Below are 22,046 nucleotides of genomic sequence, written 5' to 3'. Positions count from 1 at the left end.
TCTTTTGCTAATCAGCGTTGCTACAGACACAATTCCCCCTCCCTTTAGTGTAGCAACGCCTCTGTAACCAGGGCAACCATAACATTAAAAAGAGGGGCACGTGGAGTAAGGACTCAGAACTGATGGAGGTTGTAACTGAGATTGCTTTCTCTATCGTTCTCCTCGCGAGTAAACCTGTTCTGGTTGTCTTCTCCTCTTCATTCCAGCGAGTGATTTAATGTCTAATCGTATTTAGACCCAACACTTTCGAATCCCGAGAACACTCGATTAACGAGTTTATACTTATCTGGCACACCCCGGGGCACTCCTATAGTGTCAATATATGCTGGATCGTCGTCGCTCAACCACTGGGGCAAAACGTCTCTTTTGCTTGCTTCAGGAGCCCCGCCAGTGGGGACTCCAGGTTCCAATTGAGATTCTGTATTTCAATGGGGACAACCACCACAGGCATTATCAACGACACGAGGGCACAGATACCTGATGCATTCTTCGGCAAGCGATCCTATAATTTGTCATCTCCACACCACAACCAGATGTCACTGGTCTTCCTCTGCTCCTTCCATCACTGCTGGGTGAATTCTGCTATGTCCTGTTAAAGCTTGAAAGCAAGTGAATTTGGAAAAAAACTTTGTATATCACAATTACAAATTGAAACCTACTCACCCATTTCTATTTTACCACTCCCCCTCTTTGACACATTCACCCAATGTGTCATTACGTATCAAAAGGAACCTGCAAAGCGTCCCCTCTCATCACCACACTCATTGTAGACAGGCCCATGGAACCTCTAGTTACCATCTGGGCCCCGGGACCATCACCCCAAGTCCTTGAAACTTGACTGTCCACCACACACACTCGGCAACACAAACAAAAATATTCGCACTCCTGTCAGTGAGCTTATAGCCCGGCTGACAGCGGACATTTGTACACACAAAAACAGACATCAAGTATCAAAATAAAAACAGTCATAAAATGAATCCTGGCGCCCGCGGATCATGTCCTGAAAACCACGTCATCAACAATTCATCATAAAAACCAAAAGGGCAAGGGTTAACATATTCTTGTAAATCCAACACAAACTTTCCACGAATGCAATCGACAACCTGCAAGAATGAAAACAAGTTACGCAAGCAACGCGCAATCCGCTCCTTGGCTGGTGGCTGATGCTGCAAAAAAAAAAATCAAGTCACACAGAAAAACAAAGCAGAGCATGCTATTGTCGCAAACACGTTCAAGCGTCAAACAATTGGTCACTGTCCACCTAATCCGTCACCCCGTCGGGTGAGCTCAAAGTCATCACACGTCAAATCGTCCAAAGTCTTGCTGTTCGATACTAGTTCTGTCTTGTCTGACCATATCACTGAAATGGGCCTTCTCCATCACACCGTTTTGTTGTCGATGGTGCCCCTGATTGATCATTGAGCCATGGTTCCGGTCAGAACTCATCACTTACCAGTTCCAGACCCTCCAGTCTGTACCACCCCTTCAGGTGAGAGGAATTTTATCCTCAATTCCAAACACATCACCCCAACTTCAGACCTCTCTGGCCAATCATACTGCGCACACACAGTCAGATGATCTCATGCGCACGCACCCATCCACACACTCGCAGACACACACATCCGTCTCTATCACTCAGCTCTCCTCCCACACAAAGCAAAGTTAGTATGTTAGTGTGCAGGCAAACATTGACTCCTAATAGTAACTCTTCACATTTGGACATAGTTGTCAACATGACCTATTGTAAAATCTCCAATTCAATTTTCCATAAACTCGCCCATCAGATTCATCGCAAATTGTCATATATGTCTATCTGGGGGGGCCGACTGTGGGACCCGCGTGTCAGGGGAGCCTCCATAACCTCAGATTGCTCTTACAAACTCGATCTCTATTACTTATCCTAATTAAATTCAATAAAGATGGGTCCGACTATTCCCTCTGGATTTTTACGTCATCATTTGGCTCTCCCCCTTTTTCCCGTTGTCTACCTCAAATATGTTTCTCAGTCTGCTTCTCTTTATTGCCCCTCTTGGCGAGTCTCACTCCCCCCTTTTTCTCTTCCTAAAAATCCTGCCTGTCACACCATCCAGCACCTCTCCCTAGAATGGGCAGTTTTTAATGTAATTTACGTTATTGCTGTCCAGATCTTCTATCCTCAATCTCCCTTGCTGTCAATCCCTGTTAAAATGCCAAAATGCCCCTCTTCCTCTTGACTGAATCCACTTTAGTCCAAATGTCCTATTCTAAAATGTATCTAACTCAACTTCTACTTCTTAAGCCTGATGAGCCAAAATATCAGATCTCGCTCTTGTTTCTTACCGTTTTAGCCTATTTGTTTTATCCAAATCTGTTCAATCTCTGACTATGATGCTTTTATCTGTAGCTCTACGCATTATTCAATTTTTTATCAAATCTCCTCAGTTCTGTCAAACTCAGTGCACAATGAAGTTCCTGTCCACCTTGACCCAAGCTCCACCCAGTTTGGTAACGCCACAGCAAGGAGTGCGATTTGGCCGTCGGACACTTCCAACACCCCTGCGTCCCAGAGGCCACACAGAGTGTCTTCCATGCCTTGGTCCGCCTCTTTCGGCCAACGATATTGAGGCCGTTTGATAGGCTGCGTCTCATCTATTTGGAGATCAATAGGGGCCACCGAATGACAAAACCCGACATCAAATGGACCCTGGGATCACAGTGTGTCGGGCAAGGCCGCCAGCATTACTTCAGCGTCCTCATGATCAGTTAACTCCCTACCGTGTGTGCGGGACACCAACATCATCTCCAGCAATCCTGTGTCTGCCATGGGTTGTTTAATTTGGTATGCATTCTGAGACTCAGACCAGTACAAATTAGGAATGTGAGTTTTCCGCCAATCGGTCTGTTGCAACAACTGCTTGACCATTGAGCCCAATTGTCTGGCCTCGCGTCCTGGGGCAAGAGCCAGCGAAATGTGTGGCACCCCTTTCTCTGTCATTTTGAACCACTGCATTTGTTCATATGTCAATTCAGTTGCCGCTGCGACTCCCTCTTTACCAATCAAAATGGATGATCCCACATGTGCCCTTCAATTTCTCCAAACAAATCATCACTTTTTCGGTCATAATATAGACTGCAATGCAAAGGATCAACAGGTGGGTGGTATGGCGCCAGTGAGCAGATCCAGGGCTTCCACAGTAGGTAGGTCGAGAACACACCGCCACCAGAAGGGGTCTTTGGCTCCAGCCTGGCCCAGTAGATGGTTGCAGTTTCTGCTTCTGCCGGTAGGGGCGCCATCAGCCACTGACCATGTTGTTGTAGCTGCTGTGAGCACTGGATGCTGACGCCATCTGGAAATTGAATAATCACTCCCTCTGGCCCACACAGAATTCTGGCTTGAACGGCTGACAGCAAGTCCCTTCCCATCAAGTTGATCGGAGTGTCTGTGGAATGGATGTATTTATGCCACAGTCTACACCCTGTCCGGGTGATCACAGTTTCAAGTGGTTTGGTAAAAGGCAGAGTACGTGGTTGTCCCGAGAAGCCGACTAAAGTTGTTGTTTTCTTTGACAGTGAGGATACAGGAAGGGCAGTGTTTATTGATGAATAAGTTGCTCCTGTGTCCACCAGCATCTCCACAGGTTTTTCCTTCCACTGTCACATGAAGCATTGGCTCCGCCGGGCCACTGCTTTCCTGGCTCCCCGGGCAGCCCTATTCAAATTGTCCACACCAGAGATCATCATGTTGGTAGTACTGACCTCCGTGCGTTTGTGGGCGGGTGGCTCCACGCGGTCGATACTGTGGGCATTCTTTTGCCCAGTGGTCGGTTTCGCCGCAGATGAAACATGCGTTTGTTGAATGGGGCTTGTATGTTGCCCTCCCCGGGTAAGCAGGTGCACTCCCTCCCCGGCCTCTGTATCCGCCCCGGAACTGGCCCCTTCCGCGCTCCACCACCTGAAGAGCCTGTGACATTTGCATTTCCTTTTTCTGTGATTTAGACTGTAATTTCAACAACTGTCCCTGCCCCGCCCGGGCCATAGCACCCCCCCCCGTGTGAGGGGGGGTCGCGGCATCAATGTTGACCGGTTACAGGCTGACCATTTCCTGCAACAATCATGACGCCGGCCCACCGCCCGCACGAGCATAGCACAGGCCCACGCGCACAGCTCAGACCCGCGACTACGCGCGAGTGCAGGCACGCTCATCAGTCTCAACCTCTCAAAGGGCAGGCCAACTTTGCTGTTGCGCCCTTCATCATGTTCACATTCGACATCTTTCAATGTCTTCTACACAACATTTGTTGTCTCTTATTCTCATCCTATCAAGCCACCGTTCTAGTAACTTTCTGTCACACGCCTTATTTTCTCTACTGCCACACCTTGCTCATCTTAGTTTCTCTAACCAACTTAAACACACCATTGTCCACTTCTCAATTTCCCTATTATCGCTCAAAAGCCTCCTTAACATTCTCCATTACTGATTTCTTCCATAGAACACACATCTCACTCACACACACTGATATACACACCCACTCATGAGGATCCTCTGCGCGCACACACACTCTCCCCCGAATTTGGTTCATTTTGGATGTTTTAGCGGTCTGATCTCTCACAGGAGGAACTGTTACCACCGGATATTTTTTGAGGAGGCCTCACTTCCCCTCGGGGATCTCTTTATTAACCCCAGCTATTTGAATACGATCGTCACCGCACCCTTGTCCGCCACGACGAAGCACTAGGTCCCTGACCTATCCTTAGTACGCGTAAGTCCCTGACTTTACCGTACACGTTACACACGTAAGTTCCAAACTTATTCACCGTATGTATCTTAACTTCATGCACACCTTATTTGATCTGAACGACAGCCTCCTCTCAAATTTCCTCTTTCAATTTGCAGCATTTCGACTTATAGTAATTCTGCTTACCTTATCGGTGATGAGGAGACGTCGTACCAGCTCAACGTTGTGCGCTTATTCCAAACGGTTCGCCGACCGGGAGACAGTGTCCCTGACACTGTCCGGTGTCTTGGCTAAAGACCACGAGTTGTCAATTACCCTTCTCTTGACATGACGACCGCGGTCACCAAGAAATTGTTAGGTTACGGATTCTAGTTATTGATCTGACTCCAAATTGCGATCAACACTTAATACATAAATTGCTATGTCCTAATCCACACACTGGCGCACCTAACAATTTTGCGAGTTCGTTCTGTCAAAGAGAAGACCAGTAGATCAATTAGACCAAATTTACAAATTATTTATTCCTGACAAAGCGCACTAATACAGGCCTGGGTCCCTCACACTAAAACTCGTGCGTTTTTGTGACCACCAAAAGACGACACATTCTTCCGGGTTGCCCAGTTTTAAAGAAACACAATATGAATATTAAAGCATGCAAAATATTGTGAGATGATTGGTCGACGGCCATCTCCTCCCCGCGTCGGCGCTATCGCTGAGGTCAGGTGGTTGGGTTTTCCCCTCGAAGGCCGGTCTCATAGACGTGCTGTTGTTCTCGTTCCTCACCGACCTTGAGATGGTCTCCTCCAGTACTGGCCTATTCCACAACACTTCGAAGAAAACAAGTTCATGCAGTTTGCCTGCACATTCCTCGGCCCCCACCAGTCCACACGAGCACTCCAATACTAGATATTATATTAATATGATTATAAGTTTAACACAACCTTAAAAATATGTTTGCAAACTGCCGAAAGCACATTTCCCTTTAATAGTAAAAAGTGCTCTTGGCAGCTAGAGAGTGCCGTGTTGACCACTGCGCATGAAGAAATAACCACCTGCAACGTTTGGTTTAGGTTTTAGGTGCATTTTTAATTTTATTGCTTAAATCGCATTTTCTCGACGAGCTGAGCACGTTTTCTGAAATGTGCTCCTCCCGTCACTCTGGTTGGGTGCTGTTGGATTCTGTCCACAATTTAGGGAGCGCGTTATCTGCGCCTCACGGCAAAAGCCTTTGCCAATCACCTGTTATTCAATTTACTCACTGCGTGCTCGTTTGATTTCTTCAGATTTAGGAAAATGCAAAGACACTGAAGCAGAAATTAGACTTAGACAGCTTGGTTGAGTTCAATCACAATTCTTGTTCAAAAAGCTTTGTTTTCAGGAAAGTGCAATACAGCGCTGGGCCCTTCAAGAGCGGAAAGTCTCCATTCAGAAAAGGCAAAGTCCAAGGTTGTTAGATCAGTTTTATATTCAGTAGCACATTGTGGGCTGGGATTGATGGGCGATGAGTCTTCGGGGTGGGGCAAGTTCGAAGGAGAGTCTGCTTCCATGGGAGTGGTGCTGGTTATGGGCGATTCGGTGTGTTGGTGGGGGGCTGTCGGTGTGTGTGTGTGTGGAGGGGGCTGTTGTCTTCCATCCCGTCTCTCGGCCTTGGCGATCATCTTTGGCCGAGTTCTCGGGTGGCTCCTTCTGGCACCCACTGGTTTTATCTCCACGTGACCTTCCTGTGAACATTCTTCTCCAATCTTGGACATACACTGTCGTACCGCATTCAACCGTATCTTTGCTTTGTTAGGCAAACTATTTCCCTCTGTGCAGAGCGTTCAGTAGTAATCAAAAACTGGCGTCTAGCATTAGTCAAAACATAAGATACAATCAAGTACTGAACGGTCAAGACGACTCTGGCCGTGTCCATGATTCAGAGAAAAAACATCAGGCATGCATTCCACAGTTCCTTAAGGGTCATTAAGGTATTTAGGCAATATATCAAAAGTCATTTGTTATTTCAAAGTCCTCAGAAATATATATATCAGATCATAAAGTTATAAAAACCTTTCTCATCACCACTTATCAAAAATGTCTAGTTATGTCTTCTTTATTGATTTGGTGTGTAGGTATAATTATATGCTTCAAATGTTTCTTTTATTTATTTAATATGTGAATATACTTGTCTGCTTATGTACTTTATTCAATGAGGTTTGAGCATATCTGTTTTTGTAGCGAGGCAGGACTTTTTGTATTTCGACCTCATTCCTTCACTCCCTCTGTTGACCTCAGTTTTACTGAGGTCACCAAAATCGTTGATGCCACCAGGGTCCCTCTGTTGGCACACCACGTCCCTCTGTGGAGCCGCTACAAGTCCCTCTGTGGGGCCGCCAATGAGTGAAAAAAATAAATATATATAAAATTCATACCGAGACATTTGTAAAAGATGGAGAGTGGAAAGGCAATTGGCCTAGACGACATTCCAGTGACAGCATGGAACTATCAAGGAGAGATGGCAGGGGAGATTTTTTAAAAAGCGAGAAGTTCCCCGGAAAGGTGTTGACTTCTATTTCTTAATTCAGACCACGGCGATGCGCAAAACTGTAGTAGCTACAGAGGTGTTGTTATGTTGATTAAGCAAAGCATGAAGTTATCGGAAAGAATGTTAGAAGTGAGGCTTGGAAATCTACTGGCCAAAGTAATGGAGAGTGTGGCAGAGACAAAGATAGGACATGCAGATGGTTGGTGGTACAGAAAGATATGGAAACGATCGCTTTGCAGTCGCGGCCCCTAACAGGAGCAGCCGAAAGAAGTGGAAGATGAGAAAGAAAATGTGAAAGAGAAATACATGAACAAATAACGAATTACATACGTAAAACAAATAACGAAATACATACATACATATATAGTACATACATATCGACAGACAGACATCGAACAATTGCCCATTCGGCCACTTAGCCCTTCAGTCAGTCACTCAATGAATCACTCAATCAATAAACCAACCAATCAATCAATCAATCAACCACCCAATCAATCAATCAATCAATCAATCACACAGGTGTTAACTAATTTGTAATTGTATTGCAAGCAATTCAAACTCTAATGGAATATGATGATGTCCATATCTGTTTTATCAAATTCTAATCCTACTTTACCTTTGTATAAGGCACAGGTGTCAAACTCAAGACCTGGGGGCCAGATGCAGCCCGACACATGATTTTATGCGGCCCCCGAAGACAAATTGTGCTTTTTATTCATGAGTCATTACTCGAATTGCAAATTGTCTTCACTTTTAATAATATTTTATTTTTAAATATTAGACCAGTTTTTATTTGTCTGATTTGAAAGCGAGTTACTTGTCAGTTTGTTTTGTAGCTTTTACTCTATATAATATGAGGTGCTCACACATTTATTTGGGTATGACAGTCATACCGGTCCTCCGAAAGAAGCTATGACTACACTGCGGCCCGTGAACAAATGAGTTTGACCCCCCTGGTACAAGGGATAGCCTTCTCATTGATCAATCACGTATCTTAAATCATGCTTTTCCTCCTTTGAAGCGACTATGTACTTCAAATCCAAACGGCACCATTTTATAGGGAAAAAACTTGTTGAATCTATTTGTTTTCGACATAATACTACCGCAATCATCTTAAATTTGTTCAGTTTATCAATCCCTTCCATTGTTTATCCTGCAAATGAATCACGTGAATAATGTGTTATTCAAACTTTAACGTTCATAATCCACCTGTTCCCAATTTGTTTGGAGTCTGTATGTTATTGTTCTAATTTTTTACATTTAATACTCTCCCACCTATTTGATCCTATCTTGTGAAGGTCTACAGTTTATTATGAGCTATTTTGAAACTCTTCACACTTGTTACCAGGCTTTGGCTCCATCTCATGATGTTGTCTCCCATTCACTTCATTTCTGCCGAGCTGCTTCTTCTCCTCCGTCCAGCATGTTGAAGACTTAAAAACCATAAAATCTGAAAACACATAAAATCTCACAATTCCCCCCTTTGTTTTTTTTTTTTTTTTTCTACCTCCCCCTTTTGACACATTCTAAAAAATGTGTCACAATGGTTAAAAAGTAAAAATAACAATATCCATGGTGACATACCCATCGCCAGCTGGACTTCGGTGTACCTCCAGATGCCATCCTAGCCTGGAATCACCAATTCTCAGTCCCTGAAACTCGACTGGCAGCATCTCACATGGCTGTATGAACAAAAGCCACCACCCACCTGTAGCTGTGCATGCAGCTCTCCGTACAATAAACATCCATAATACCAAAAAATAAAATTCATAATGATAAAAATAATCCACACATGGGCGCATGTCAAACGCATGAAATAGAAAATTGGAGCCTGCCGAGCCTGTCATGAAACCGATCACATTTACAAACTCGTTATGAAAAGTAAGGGGTTAGTTGTTAATGCATGTTCACAGACATGACACAAAATTCTCCAAGACTGCAGTTGACAACCTGCAAAGTAAAGCAAGTTTAACAAATAAAGCACAATCTGCTCCCTGGGTTGCTGTTAGAGGCTGCAATACAATTAGGTAAAACATCAAAACAAAGCAAGTCATCACAAATTCCGTCACATACATTTCGTCACACTGTCAGGTAAGTCCAGAGTTGTTGTCATACACTGTCTTGGCTCAGAGTCTTGATTGTCAATGCTGGTATAGTCACGTCTGGTCATAATCTTGAAATGGGCCTTCTCCATTGAAGTCTTTTGTTGTCAATGGTGCCCCAGAGTAATCCTAAACCCATATTTAGTCCAAAATGAGCCCTGATCAATCTTCCTTTTTTCAAATCTGTAGTATCTTTATATTTTTCAGGTGAGAGGAATGTTATCCTCTGCTGTGATCACATCACCCCAACCTTGAATCATGTTAACCATTTACAATACAGAAACCCCATCCCAAGTACAGACTTGACATTCATACAGCATTACAGACAAACTGACATCCCACAACATTCACATAAAACATACAATATTACATTGTAAAAAGAACCCTCCCTATGCAAAATTTTCTCCTCAATTAAAATTTCCCTTTTTATTTCAAATATTAATATTCAAATTAATATCTAATTGTCTGGTCTCCTGTCCTCACATCGTTTGCCAATATGCATAATACTGGAACATGATTTAACTCCCCATTTAGTTTGCTCACATCTCACACTTAGACTATTTGACACTTTGTGTTGAGCTGTAACTTCAATATTTCCACCTTCTCATATTTCTTCCACTAAACAGTTCCATTTTGCTTTCAGTTTAAATTCATCCCTCCAAATAACTACCTCTGGCAAAAAACCAAAATTTTTTAGAGCACTCCCTTTTACTGTCACCTTGTTCCTTCATTCATCTCCTCACAAGCATTACTGACTCTCCTAAGAAAAGATACTGAAAATAATGTTTAAAAAATATACACAGCTTCCTCCTGCCACTTACACTATAACCTTGGATTATCGTTCTCATTTTTGTTGATGCCAATTCTTAGAATTAAAAAGAAATACTTACTCTTGATAATTGAGTGACACTATATCACAAATTTTGAAAACCTTCCATGTTCCCCCTTTGTTCCTATCAAAACCAATTAGAAATATTTTTGCTGTCATGATCATCATTGTGGCCCTCACACTTATTGTTCTTGTATTTTAAACTGGCAATTTTTGTACATTTGGAGCCCTTTGAGACTTGCTTGTGGGCTATATAAATAAATTTGAATTGCCTTGACTTTATTATTATTCAACTTCTTCTGCATTCCTCTTCCTTTTATTTTAATCTTAACTACTTCCACATAATTCATCTGATTTACTCCATTACACTTTTAACCTCCTAGATTCAAATTCAAATTTCACATCCTCACTTCCAACATTGCGGTAAAATTTTGCAAAGTTTCATTTTTTCCCTTCTAATTTCTTCTAGTTTTCCTTTTTTCTTCTTTTTTTTTTTTTTTTTCCACTGACTCAACTCATTTCAATTTTTTTTTTAACTGTTCATCTTATGCCTACCTATTCCAAAACTTCCCACTCCCCAAATTTCAAATTTTCAACTTTAAAATTCACGCCCAATTTTACAAAATTCTTTCTATATTTTTAGCAATTTTCTAGCCAATTCAACACGTTCCAAATTTAAACATAATCTTGTAGCTTTCCCCGAATTTTTATTCAGCCTCTTTGCTTTCACACGCAATTTCTACAGAAATGAATAATTCTAGTTATTATTGTTAATCATCTGTGGCCCTCGTAAGGACAAGCCGCACCAGTAATGGATGGATGGATGGATTGTTAATCCTAACCCCAAATGCCTATCATAAATTGCCATTTAAATCAATTGTCGCAAGGGTCATGTCAATATATTTGTTATTTAAAGCCCTACTGTATTACTATTTTGCCGACTATCCAGAATTCCAACTTTCTTATGGCCCCTCACCCCTTCAAGCTGAAATATGCATCCTATAAGTCAGTCGCAGTTGATGTGTAATTAAATTCTGTTGTTTTGATAAAGGTCAATTAAGTTTAGCAATTCAGCCTTCTGTTGCCCGAATCCAAATTTTCACTGGTCCAATTATAAAATTTCATTATTTCAGTTAGATTAATTATGTCTTCGAAATGCTAAGTTACATATAAAAATTTATGATTCAAATGATTTAATTTCTATTGATCAATGTCCACTTTGCAAAGTTTCTGATCACGCTGTTGTGTAATTTGTCAGTGCATCTTCACTGTCCCTATCTATGTATTTTATTTTTTTTTTATCCCCGTTTCAGTGTCAATAAGCAGCCTTATTATTCCCACTTTTATCAAAACTCCTCAGTTATGTCTGCCCCAGCACCCAAACACACTTCCATCCCTTTTGTCCCACACTCCACCAACTTTGTAATGCTTCAGCAGTCTTTAGCAATGTGTCCAGTTTGACTTCATGTGACTCGTGCAAGTCTTTAGCAGCCTCTCCTCTTAGATTCTCATAATGATGATTCAGGGCTGGACCGTCCGCCATTCTCAAATGCGTCCATCTTGTCTTTGTTCTTTCAGTCCATTTTCTTTTTGATCTGCAACTGTGTGTATTCCACCAACTATATGGTTCTTGTCATGTGAAGAGCTGTGCTTGCCCCCTTCAAGCATGATAATAGTTCCTGTTGTTCTCCCAAAGGTCAAAGGTGTCTCATGACCAGGGACAGTCCTCTGTTGATTTTGAGGCAGCCAGTAGAGTACAAGGACTCAGTTCAGGACTTGTGCCATGCGCTAGGGCAGAACACACTGGGACACAAATTTCACAAAACTATCTTCGTGTTATCAGTCTTCATGTGTAGTATTTGTTCCTTACACCCCAAATCTTCCCATTAACATATTGTATCCTATCAGTTGCGCACACACATCATCTTACTATCAAGCCGCCCTTATCAAAAGTTTTTTTTTTTTTTCCGAGTAATCCATCCACCCTACCCATTAACACGGCTAAAATCCTCGTTCCAGTGTTTATCATCAAATAAAGTTCCGAAATCCTTTGTAATAAACTGTAATGTAATTTAACAATCTACCAACATGGTTGTATATGCGGTGAATGTTATTGTTCAATCTATAGGTCATACAGCGCCTGTGTTCCAACTATGACACTCCTCCTTGGTTTACCATCTCATAAATTATTGTTGTCAGCAGCGCTAAATGATAGTGCTTGAAAGTGAATGTCTTATCGCCCAATTTAAAACACATGCCGCATTTGAGCGAGTATTTATTCATTTATTTGCCATCCTCATGTTAGCTGGCATGTGTCAGAATTAAAATGTAATTTTGCTTTTAATTTTAAGTCTTTCAAAATTGCTATATCCTTACTGCACCAAGATAAACTGTCAAATATATCTTTAAAAACAAACAAAAACAATCTATGCTCCTGCACAGACTCTTAAAAGTGGCACCCAAATGCCAGATTACAAATCAAACCTCCTCCTTCACTCTCACATTTTTGATAAAACAGTCTACTTATCTAGAAACTGTCATCACATACGAAATAATGGCCTGCAAATTAAATATAATGTCGTTGCTCTGGTCCCTCAAAACATGTAACTAGGATTTGGACAATTATTAACCCCCATCAATTGATCAATTTTCTCCTCACTAAATTCCTAGCCTGTTAATCTATCTGCATAAAGAAGACATTTACAATGCAGGGGATAAGAGAATAACAAGGAACACCTTAACAATAAACACAAGGAAAACCTAACAATAAACAAAATAAACCCAAACCACAATCAAAACCAAATAAACTCGGCCCATGACCTATGTAGACCAACACAGTACTCCAAATATTTCCCCATTAAAAATGTAAGCCTTTTTGTGTAGAGCACCATTGATTTCTAATCATTGACCTAATTTTATCCTTAATTTAATCCCAATCACGAATGCCCCCTACTTACTTTACTTGGTGTTCTTTTAATAAAAAGTGCCCCCCTTGCATTGTCGTTTTTATTTGTTGTTTTTAACTCTAAGTGATTCAAATCTTTGACTTATCCTTACATGTGTCCTTGTATAGTCTTATGTCATAACCAATCAATAATTCCTCCTAAATTTAAAATCTGCAATCATAATTTAATTTTATCCAATTCTACAATGTATGTTCTCTCTTACTCTCACATTTTTATGAGGGCTGGGCACTCTCCTCGTTGGACGAGTTTCTGACCACAACCCTCAGATTATTCTATCATTTCTAATATTTACATTTAACAATGCAAATCTGATAAACCATTGTCTAGCACACCGTTTCCGTGCACCAATTTAACGCAATTCCATCCTTTATAACGAACTGATACACCAAGACAAACATACACATAAACAAACACACGGGCCCACAACATAGACATGACAATCTTCCCAGTTGATAACAAGGGTGGGGGGGGGGGCAACTGAAGTGCGGAGAGCCTCGCCACCACCACGTCGCACAATGTAACCCCCCACCTCTGTCCAAAAGGTGCATTTGTGCCCACCTGACCGTTTGGCCCAAACTTTAGAGCTGCACCCTTTTGAAAACAAAAATGGTTACAGCAGGGGTCACCAACACGGTGCCCGCGGGCACCAGGTCGCCCTTGAGGACCGCATGAGTCGCCCGCAGGACTGTTCTAAAATTAGCTCAAATAGCGGCACTTGTCAGTGAGCTGCATCTATTTATTTTACAGTCAAACCTCGGTCTTCGAACGTCCTGGTTTTCGAACAAATCAGAATTCGAACAAAAAATTCAAGGTCGAACCTCGCGAGATGAGCCGGAAGGACCCGAGAAAACCCGACCGCGCGGCCCAGATGCCGACTGACTCCGTTGTTATTGTATTTTTGTTACTTTGAAGATTGTATTAACCCCTAATCATGCCTCCAAAGAAAGCAAGTGGGAGCAGTAAAGCCATCCTAAAACACTAAGACGCTCTTAAAGCAATGGGACAGTGAGCGCCCGGCGCGCTACGGTTGCGCGATCGGACCAAATTAAGATCCCTGCGCACTTTGTACTGGGAAAAAAAAAGATTCTGAATTCAACCGATTCGCTTCTCGAACCGCCTTCTGAAATGGATTGTGGTCAAAAAACAAATTGGCTATTTCAGAAGTGTGTGTCAAACTGGTAGCCCTTCGCCTTAATCAGTACCCACGAAGTAGCTCTCTGTTTAAGAAAGGTTGGTGACCCCTGGGTTACAGTTTAACCCCACCACACAATGGGATATAACCTTCATGCTAATTAAATATACATTCTTTATCAAATTCTTGTTAAGCCATTTTTCTGACTCCAACTCTCATGCGAAATCAAAATAAAATCAATAATTTTATACAAATCAACTTATTGTTCTTCATGAACCACAAATCATCACTTCCATCCCATGAACAGCACCACAACTAATCACTCACTTCTTCAGCTGCGCCGCTGTCCCATCTGACAGCCAAGCCTGCTTTCCACACAATATCATCATAGACACACTTCAACAATTATGTAGCGACCTGGTTAACCCAGTTACCCTTCGCCCTAGACAACAATATAAGTCTCTAAGGTCGCACTATTGAGGTCGCCAGGCATCCGTCCTGCTATATCAGCGATGCCGTCACCATTTTTTTTTCTTTTTTTTTTTTCACGAGTCCCCGACTCGTATTGGTGGCCTGGCCGATCCAATCGACCCCGACCTTAGGCAACAGTATAAGTTCCTAAGTGTCTACTATTGAGGCCACTCAGGTGCCCATATGCTAGTCACTGGCATCCCACAAGTTCCAGCGGTGTGAGCGCCCTTTGCTGATCAGACAAAGTCCTCACCACCTTTCTCTTAATTCACCACGACTCGGACATCCCAGATGTCCCTCGCCTTAGACAGCCCTATAATGTTCTAAGGTCACACTATTGGAGTCGCTCGGCATCCGTACTGCTATATCAGCGACGCCTTCACCTGTTTTTGTATTTTTAATTTTTTCCACAAATCACTTTTACCAAGTTCCACACAAACACACTTCTATACAACCACCATTCCTGAACACAGAGCTGAAATTATTAATTTTTGAATTCCGCTTTCACTCCACAATATTGCTGAACTGGGAGAGGGAAAAAAAAAGTTTCCCTCTTACCTTTTGTGCCGATCGGACTGCAATACTGTTGAGCAAGAGCGGAGAAGGAAGAATCCTTTGTGGAGCATGCACTTTCCCTTCTGAAGAAATCACGTCGGATGGTCACCATTTGTTGGATTCTGTCCACAATTTAGGGAGCGCGTTATCTGCGCCTCACGGCAAAAGCCTTTGCCAATCACCTGTTATTCAATTTACTCACTGCGTGCTCGTTTGATTTCTTCAGATTTAGGAAAATGCAAAGACACTGAAGCAGAAATTAGACTTAGACAGCTTGGTTGAGTTTGATCACAATTCTTGTTCAAAAAGCTCTGTTTTCAGGAAAGTGCAATACAGCGCTGGGCCCTTCAAGAGCGGAAAGTCTCGATTCAGAAAAGGCAAAGTCCAAGGTTGTTAGATCAGTTTTATATTCAGTAGCACATTGTGGGCTGGGATTGATGGGCGATGAGTCTTCGGGGTGGGGCAAGTTCGAAGGAGAGTCTGCTTCCATGGGAGTGGTGCTGGTTATGGGCGATTCGGTGTGTTGGTGGGGGGCTGTTGGTGTGTGTGTGTGGAGGGGGCTGTTGTCTTCCATCCCGTCTCTCGGCCTTGGCGACAATCTTTGGCCGAGTTCTCGGGTGGCTCCTTCTGGCACCCACTGGTTTTATCTCCACGTGACCTTCCTGTGAACATTCTTCTCCAATCTTGGACATACACTGTCGTACCGCATTCAACCGTATCTTTGCTTTGTTAGGCAAACTATTTCCCTCTGTGCAGAGCGTTCAGTAGTAATCAAAAACTGGCGTCTAGCATTAGTCAAAACATAAGATACAATCAAGTACTGAACGGTCAAGACGACTCTGGCCGTGTCCATGATTCAGAGAAAAAACATCAGGCATGCATTCCATAGTTCCTTAAGGGTCATTAAGGTATTTAGGCAATATATCAAAAGTCATTTGTTATTTCAAAGTCCTCAGAAATATATATATCAGATCATAAAGTTATAAAAACCTTTCTCATCACCACTTATCAAAAATGTCTAGTTATGTCTTCTTTATTGATTTGGTGTGTAGGTATAATTATATGCTTCAAATGTTTCTTTTATTTATTTAATATGTGAATATACTTGTCTGCTTATGTACTTTATTCAATGAGGTTTGAGCATATCTGTTTTTGTAGCGAGGCAGGACTTTTTGTATTTCGACCTCATTCCTTCACTCCCTCTGTTGACCTCAGTTTTACTGAGGTCACCAAAATCGTTGATGCCACCAGGGTCCCTCTGTTGGCACACCACGTCCCTCTGTGGAGCCGCTACAAGTCCCTCTGTGGGGCCGCCAATGAGTGAAAAAAATAAATATATATAAAATTCATACCGAGACATTTGTAAAAGATGGAGAGTGGAAAGGCAATTGGCCTAGACGACATTCCAGTGACAGCATGGAACTATCAAGGAGAGATGGCAGGGGAGATTTTTTTTTATATGCTTCAAATGTTTCTTTTATTTATTTAATATGTGAATATACTTGTCTGCTTATGTACTTTATTCAATGAGGTTTGAGCATATCTGTTTTTGTAGCGAGGCAGGACTTTTTGTATTTCGACCTCATTCCTTCAGTGCGCATAGTAAAAAGTGCTCTTGGCAGCTAGAGAGTGCCGCGTTGACCACTGCGCATGAAGAAATAACCACCTGCAACGTTTGGTTTAGGTTTTAGGTGCATTTTTTATTTTATTGCTTAAATCGCATTTTCTCGACGAGCTGAGCACGTTTTCTGAAATGTGCTCCTCCCGTCACTCTGGTTCGGTGCGCATAGTAAAAAGTGCTCTTGGCAGCTAGAGAGTGCCGCGTTCACACCTGCGCATGAAGAAATAACCACCTGCAACGTTTGGTTTAGGTTTTAGGTGCATTTTTAATTTTATTGCTTAAATCGCATTTTCTCGACGAGCTGAGCACGTTTTCTGAAATGTGCTCCTCCCGTCACTCTGGTTGGGTGTGCATAGTAAAAAGTGCTCTTGGCAGCGAGAGAGAGCCGCGTTGACCACTGCGCATGAAGAAATAATCACCTGCTACGTTTGGTTTAGGTTTTAGGTGCATTTTTAATTTTATTGCTTAAATCGCATTTTCTCGACGAGCTGAGCACGTTTTCTGAAATGTGCTCCTCCCGTCACTCTGGTTGGGTGTGCATAGTAAAAAGTGCTCTTGGCAGCTAGAGAGTGCCGCGTTGACCACTGCGCATGAAGATATAACCACCTGCAACGTTTGGTTTAGGTTTTAGGTGCATTTTTAATTTTATTACTTAAATCGCCTTTTCTCGACGAGCTGAGCACGTTTTCTGAAATGTGCTCCTCCCGTCACTCTGGTTGGGTGCACATAGTAAAAAGTGTTCTTGGCAGCTAGAGAGTGCCGCGTTGACCACTGCGCATGAAGAAATAACCACCTGCAACGTTTGGTTTAGGTTTTAGGTGCATTTTTAATTTTATTGCTTAAATCGCATTTTCTCGACGAGCTGAGCACGTTTTCTGAAATGTGCTCCTCCCGTCACTCTGGTTGGGTGCGCACAGTAAAAAGTGCTCCTGGCAGCTAGGGAGTGCCGCGTTGACCACTGCGCATGAAGAAATAAGCACCTGCAACGTTTGGTTTAGGTTTTAGGTGCATTTTTAATTTTATTGCTTAAATCGCATTTTCTCGACGAGCTGAGCACGTTTTCTGAAATGTGCTGCTCCCGTCGCTCTGGTTGGGCGCGCATAGTAAAAAGTGCTCTTGGCAGCTAGAGAGTGCCGCGTTGACCACTGCGCTTGAAGAAATAAACACCTGGAACGTTTGGTTTAGGTTTTAGGTGCATTTTTAATTTTATTGCTTAAATCGCATTTTCTCGACGAGCTGAGCACGTTTTCTGAAAAGTGCTCCTCCCGTCGCTCTGGTTGGGCGCGCATAGTAAAAAGTGCTCTTGGCAGCTAGAGAGTGCCGCGTTGACCACTGCGCATGAAGAAATAAGCACCTGCAACGTTTGGTTTAGGTTTTAGGTGCATTTTTAATTTTATTGCTTAAATCGCATTTTCTCGACGAACTGAGCACGTTTTCTGAAATGTGCTCCTCCCGTCGCTCTGTTTGGGTGCACGTAGTAAAAAGTGCTCCTGGCAGCTAGAGAGTGCCGCGTTGACCACTGCGCATGAAGAAATAAGCACCTGCAACGTTTGGTTTAGGTTTTAGGTGCATTTTTAATTTTATTACTTAAATCGCATTCTCTCGACGAGCTGAGCACGTTTTCTGAAATGTGTTCCTCCCGTCGCTCTGGTTGGGTGCGCGTAGTAAAAAGTGCTCCTGGCAGCTAGAGAGTGCCGCGTTGACCACTGCGCATGAAGAAATAAGCACCTGCAACGTTTGGTTTAGGTTTTAGGTGCATTTTTAATTTTATTGCTTAAATCGCATTTTCTCGACGAGCTGAGCACGTTTTCTGAAATGTGCTCCTCCCGTCGCTCTGGTTGGGCGCGCATAGTAAAAAGTGCTCTTGGCAGCTAGAGAGTGCCGCGTTGACCACTGCGCATGAAGAAATAAGCACCTGCAACGTTTGGTTTAGGTTTTAGGTGCATTTTTAATTTTATTGCTTAAATCGCATTTTCTCGACGAGCTGAGCACGTTTTCTGAAATGTGCTCCTCCCGTCGCTCTGGTTGGGCGCGCATAGTAAAAAGTGCTCTTGGCAGCTACAGAGCACCGCGTTGACCACTGCGCATGAAGAAATAACCACCTGCAACGTTTGGTTTAGGTTTTAGGTGCATTTTTTATTTTATTGCTTAAATCGCATTTTCTCGACGAGCTGAGCACGTTTTCTGAAATGTGCTCCTCCCGTCGCTCTGGTTGGGTGCGCACAGTAAAAAGAGCTCCTGGCAGCTAGGGAGTGCCGTGTTGACCACTGCGCACGAAGAAATAAGCACCTGCAACGTTTGGTTTAGGTTTTAGGTGCATTTTTAATTTTATTGCTTAAATGGCATTTTCTCGACGAGCTGAGCACGTTTTCTGAAATGTGCTCCTCCCGTCGCTCTGGTTGGGCGCGCATAGTAAAAAGTGCTCCTGGCAGCTAGGGAGTGCCGCGTTGACCACTGCGCATGAAGAAATAAGCACCTGCAACGTTTGGTTTAGGTTTTGGGTGCATTTTTAATTTTATTGCTTAAATCGCATTTTCTCGACGAGCTGAGCACGTTTTCTGAAATGTGCTCCTCCCGTCGCTCTGGTTGGGCGCGCATAGTAAAAAGTGCTCTTGGCAGCTAGAGAGTGCCGCGTTTGACCACTGCACATGAAGAAATAAGCACCTGCAACGTTCTGTTTAGGTTTTAGGTGCATTTTTAATTTTATTGCTTAAATCGCATTTTCTCGACGAGCTGAGCACGTTTTCTTAAATGCGCTCCTCCCGTCGCTCTGGTTGGGCGCGCATAGTAAAAAGTGCTCTTGGCAGCTAGAGAGTGCCGCGTTGACCACTGCACATGAAGAAATAAGCACCTGCAACGTTTGGTTTACGTTTTAGGTGCATTTTAAATTTTATTGCTTAAATCGCATTTTCTCGACGAGCTGAGCAAGTTTTCTGAAATGTGCTCCTCCCGTCGCTCTGGTTGGGTGCGCGTAGTAAAAAGTGCTCCTGGCAGCTAGAGAGTGCCGCGTTGACCACTGCGCATGAAGAAATAAGCACCTGCAACGTTTGGTTTAGGTTTTAGGTGCATTTTTATTTTTATTGCTTAAATCGCATTTTCTCGACGAGCTGAGCACGTTTTCTGAAATGTGCTCCTCCCGTCGCTCTGGTTGGGCGCGCATAGTAAAAAGTGCTCTTGGCAGCTAGAGAGTGCCGCGTTGACCACTGCGCATGAAGAAATAAGCACCTGCAACGTTTGGTTTAGGTTTTAGGTGCATTTTTAATTTTATTGCTTAAATCGCATTTTCTCGACGAGCTGAGCACGTTTTCTGAAATGTGCTCCTCCCGTCGCTCTGGTTGGGCGCGCATAGTAAAAAGTGCTCTTGGCAGCTAGAGAGTGCCGCGTTGACCACTGCGCATGAAGAAATAAGCACCTGCAACGTTTGGTTTAGGTTTTAGGTGCATTTTTAATTTTATTGCTTAAATCGCATTTTCTGAACGAGCTGAGCACGTTTTCTTAAATGCGCTCCTCCCGTCGCTCTGGTTGGGCGCGCATAGTAAAAAGTGCTCTTGGCAGCTAGAGAGTGCCGCGTTCACCACTGCGCATGAAGAAATAAGCACCTGCAACGTTTGGTTTAGGTTTTAGGTGCATTTTTAATTTTATTGCTTGAATCGCATTTTCTCGACGAGCTGAGCACGTTTTCTGAAATGTGCTCCTCCCGTCACTCTGGTTGGGTGCGCACAGTAAAAAGTGCTCTTGGCAGGTAGGGAGTGCCGCGTTGACCACTGCGCATGAAGAAATAAGCACCTGAAACGTTTGGTTTAGGTTTTAGGTGCATTTTTTATTTTATTGCTTAAATCGCATTTTCTCGACGAGCTGAGCACGTTTTCTGAAAAGTGCTCCTCCTGTCACTCTGGTTGGGTGCGCACAGTAAAAAGTGCTCCTGACAGCTAGGGAGTGCCGCGTTGACCACTGCGCATGAAGAAATAAGAACCTGCAACGTTTGGTTTAGGTTTTAGGTGCATTTTTAATTTTATTTCTTAAATTGCATTCTCTCGACGAGCTGAGCACGTTTTCTGAAATGTGCTCCTCCCGTCGCTCTGGTTGGGTGCGCGTAGTAAAAAGTGCTCCTGGCAGCTAGAGAGTGCCGCGTTGACCACTGCGCATGAAGAAATAAGCACCTGCAACGTTTGGTTTAGGTTTTAGGTGCATTTTTAATTTTATTGCTTAAATCGCATTTTCTCGACGAGCTGAGCACGTTTTCTGAAATGTGCTCCTCCCGTCGCTCTGGTTGGGCGCGCATAGTAAAAAGTGCTCTTGGCAGCTAGAGAGTGCCGCGTTGACCACTGCGCATGAAGAAATAAGCACCTGCAACGTTTGGTTTAGGTTTTAGGTGCATTTTTAATTTTATTGCTTGAATCGCATTTTCTCGACGAGCTGAGCACGTTTTCTGAAATGTGCTCCTCCCGTCGCTCTGGTTGGGCGCGCATAGTAAAAAGTGCTCTTTGCAGCTAGAGAGCACCGCGTTGACCACTGCGCATTAAGAAATAACCACCTGCAACGTTTGGTTTAGGTTTTAGGTGCATTTTTAATTTTATTGCTTAAATCGCATTTTCTCGACGAGCTGAGCACGTTTTCTGAAATGTGCTCCTCCCGTCACTCTGGTTGGGTGCGCACAGTAAAAAGTGCTCCTGGCAGCTAGGGAGTGCCGCGTTGACCATTGCTCATGAAGAAATAAGCACCTGCAACGTTTGGTTTAGGTTTTAGGTGCATTTTTTATTTTATTGCTTAAATCGCATTTTCTCGACGAGCTGAGCACGTTTTCTGAAATGTGCTCCTCCCGTCGCTCTGGTTGGGTGCGCACAGTAAAAAGAGCTCCTGGCAGTTAGGGAGTGCCGCGTTGACCACTGCGCACGAAGAAATAAGCACCTGCAACGTTTGCTTTAGGTTTTAGGTGCATTTTTAATTTTATTGCTTAAATCGCATTCTCTCGACGAGCTGAGCACGTTTTCTGAAATGTGCTCCTCCCGTCGCTCTGTTTGGGTGCACGTAGTAAAAAGTGCTCCTGGCAGCTCGAGAGTGCCGCGTTGACCACTGCGCATGAAGAAATAAGCACCTGCAACGTTTGGTTTGGGTTTTAGGTGCATTTTTA

This window comes from Syngnathus floridae, chromosome 22, assembly GCF_059516105.1.
Source record: "Syngnathus floridae isolate MCC-2025c chromosome 22, RoL_Sflo_1.0, whole genome shotgun sequence".
Lineage (NCBI taxonomy): Eukaryota > Metazoa > Chordata > Actinopteri > Syngnathiformes > Syngnathidae > Syngnathus > Syngnathus floridae.
This window is presented reverse-complemented; position numbering follows the sequence as displayed.